Here is a 3,784-nt window from a genome sequence, read left to right as displayed (position 1 = left end):
ATGACTGAAGATATTTTTGTCTTCGAAATGTGTGCGGATTACCGTATAGGGCGTCTTCGCATGCTACCTGACTTCTCACTGGTCGGGGTAGCAGAACTGTGTGTGTGTACGGATAACCACTTGGGGTATTTTCGCCTGCCACCTGACTTCACGGGTCAGGATTAACAGAAGTGTGTTTGTACAGATAACCACTTGGGGTATCTTCACCTGCCACCTGACTTCACGGGTTGGGATTAACAGAAGTTGTTTTTGTACGGATAACCACTCGGGTATCTTTGCCTGCCACCTGACTTCACGGGTCAGGATTAACAGAAATGTGCAGATAACTATAAGGTACCCCCACAAGTCATCGGACTCGCCGTCTTTGGATAACAAAAGGTGCAGAAGACGATGTTAGTCTCTGCGTGTCAACGGGCTCACTTGCCTCTGGTTGACAAAAGGTGCAGATGATGACGTTAGTCTCTGCGTGTCAATGGGCTCGCTTGCCTCTGGTTGACAAAAGGTGTGGATAATCATAAGGTACCCCCGCATGCCACCTGGCTTCACGGGTCAGGATTAACAGAAGTATGTTTGTACGGATAGCCACTTGGGTATCTCCGCCTACCACATGACTTCATGGGTCAGGATTAACAGAAATGTGCGGATAACCATAAGGTACCCCCGCATGTCATCAGACTCGCCGTCTCTGGATGACAAAAGGTGCAGAAGACGACGTTATTCTCTGTGTGTCAACGGGCTCGCTTGCCTCAGGTTGAAAAAAGATGCAGATGACGACGTTAGTCTCTCCACGTCAATGGACTCGCTTACCTTTGGTTGACAAAAGGTACGGATAACCATAAGGTACCCCCGCATGTCATCAGACTCGCTGTCTCTAGATGACAAAAGGTGCAGTAGACGACGTTAGTCTCTTCGTCTCAACGGACTCGCTTGCCTCTGGTTGACAAAAGGTGCAGATGACGACGTTAGTCTCTGCGTGTCAACGGGCTCGCTTGTCTCTGGTTGACAAAAGGTGCAGATAACCATAAGGTACCCCCGCATGCCACCTGACTTCGTGGGTCAGGATTAACAGAAGTGTGTTTGTATGGATAACCACTTGGGTATCTCCGCCTGCCACCTGACTTCACGGGTCAGGATTAACAGAAATGTGCAGATAACCATAAGGTACCCCTGCATGTCATCGGACTCGCCATCTCTGGATGACAAAAGGTGCAGGAGATGACGTTAGTCTCTGCGTGTCAACGGGCTCGCTTGCCTCTGGTTGACAAAAGGTGCAGATGATGACGTTAGTCTCTGCGTGTCAACGGGCTCGCTTGCCTCTGGTTGACAAAAGGTGCGGATAACCATAAGCTACCCCCACAGGATTAATAGAAGTATGTTTGTACGGATAGCCACTTGGGTATCTCCGCCTACCACATGACTTCATGGGTCAGGATTAACAGAAATGTGCGGATAACCATAAGGTACCCCCGCATGTCATCAAACTCGCCGTCTCTGGATGACAAAAGGTGCAGAAGATGACGTTAGTCTCTGCGTGTCAACGGGCTCGCTTGCCTCAGGTTGAAAAAAGATGCAGATGACGACGTTAGTCTCTCCACGTCAATGGACTCGCTTACCTTTGGTTGACAAAAGGTACGGATAACCATAAGGTACCCCCGCATGTCATCAGACTCGCTGTCTCTAGATGACAAAAGGTGCAGAAGACGACGTTAGTCTCTACGTCTCAACGGACTCGCTTGCCTCTGGTTGACAAAAGGTACAGATGACGACGTTAGTCTCTGCGTGTCAATGGGCTCGCTTGCCTCTGGTTGACAAAAGGTACAGATAACCATAAGGTACCCCCGCATGCCACCTGACTTCACGAGTCAGGATTAACAGAAGTGTGTTTGTACGGATAACCACTTGCGTATCTCCGCCTGCCACCTGACTTCACGAGTCAGGATTAACAGTAATGTGCGGATAACCATAAGGTACCCCTGCATGTCATCGGACTTGCCATCTCTGGATGACAAAAGGTGCAGGAGATGACGTTAGTCTCTGCGTGTCAGCGGGCTCGCTTGCCTCTGGTTGACAAAAGGTGCAGATGATGACGTTAGTCTCTGCGTGTCAACGGGCTCGCTTGCCTCTGGTTGACAAAAGGTGCGGATAACCATAAGCTACCCCCACATGCCACCTGACTTCACGGGTCAGGATTAACAGAAATGTGCGGATAACCATAAGGTACCCCCGCATGTCATCGGACTCGCCGTCTCTGGATGACAAAAGGTGCAGAAGACGATGTTAGTCTCTGCTTGTCAATTGGACTTGGGCTCTCCGAATGACGAGGTGCGGATAATCGTAAGGTATCTTCGCATGCTACCGAAATCTTGGGTCATGATAGCAAAAGGTGGGGTGGTCGACAAAAATGGGGCTTTTGCTCCTACGTATCCTCAATTTGTGATGAGGAACTCAGACCTACGTAGTTCTTGCTTTTGTGAGACTAAAATAGTCTCGGTGTTCTTTCACTAAAATGAGAACATGCTTTAGTAAAGAAACAAAACCTCCAATTGATCAAAGCAACATATGATTTTTGGTGAAAAACAATGTGTCTATTGGGGAAGGAGAGTATGCTGATGAAATTTTCTCATAACCATAAATGAGATTTTGGATGTTAGCGTTTCGTTTCTAAACGACCATTTAGAGGAAACACTGGGTCCAACAAAATAGAAGAAAATCACTCGAAGTGTATCAATCTCACACAGGTAAGTGTTTTATCTTAATTCTGAACCATAGATATGTCATGACTTGATTTTGCAAATCATTTCCTATCAAATCAAAGATTACATGCATGATCATGGATCAATAGGACTTTTTCGGGAATGGTGTTTTGGTGAGGAATTTGGCTCTGAGTGTTTGGGCCTTTTCCTTCTCTATTTTTGTTTAGTGTGGGGCGAGAAAGTCACTAGTGCATAGGATTTTGGTTGGCGATCAAAGGGAGAGGACCACTTCAAGTCGTGGTTTCCTTTCTTTTCTTGTTTACTTGTGACAATTCTGTATTGTTCTGGTCCAAAGACCTTTATGTATATTTCTTTTGTTTTCTTCCGATCTTTGATCGAGAATTTTCTTTCTTTTTTTCTTTCTTCCGATCTTTGATCGAGAATTTTCTTTCTTTTTTGCTTTCTCCCAATCTTTGATTGGGAATTTTCTTCTTTTGCTTTCTTCCGATCTTTGATCGGGAACTTTCTTTTTCTTTTTTTTTGTTTTCTTCTGAGGGCAAGGATGGGCATTCTCACCCCAGGTCAAGGTTTATGGTAAGTTGGGATTTTGGCAAAATGCTTGTAGAACGACTGGACATGATATATGTCAGGGTGTTAGTTTGGCCAGTGGTTCAGGGATAAAGGGGATGTCCCACATTATTTCCATGACACACATGCAACAATGATGATTAGGAAATTTTATACAAAACTGGTCATGCATGCACCCATGTGGACACTCAAGCATCAAGTTTTTATGGTCATGTGACACTAGGGCTCAGGATTCATTTTCCCTATTTAAGTCAACCCAGTGTTTCCAAAACATGTTCTTTTATCAATTCGTGCATTCATCCGAGTCCATTTTGGGCGTTTGGGAAAATTTTCACAGCATTCACCCTTTAGGTGCATACACATTTTTTTTTTCAAAAAGTGGTGTTATCATCAGTGAATCTTTTTCAAAGAAAAGATGGAAGTTATTTCTTTTCAAAAGCGTGCTGGCTTTTCAGCCCTTTGAAGGCGAGGGCGTGCTATCCTCTGAAGGCGAGGGCATGTAG

This window comes from Glycine soja, chromosome 4 (genome assembly GCF_004193775.1).
Source record: "Glycine soja cultivar W05 chromosome 4, ASM419377v2, whole genome shotgun sequence".
In the NCBI taxonomy this organism is placed as follows: Eukaryota; Viridiplantae; Streptophyta; class Magnoliopsida; order Fabales; family Fabaceae; genus Glycine; species Glycine soja.
This window is presented reverse-complemented; position numbering follows the sequence as displayed.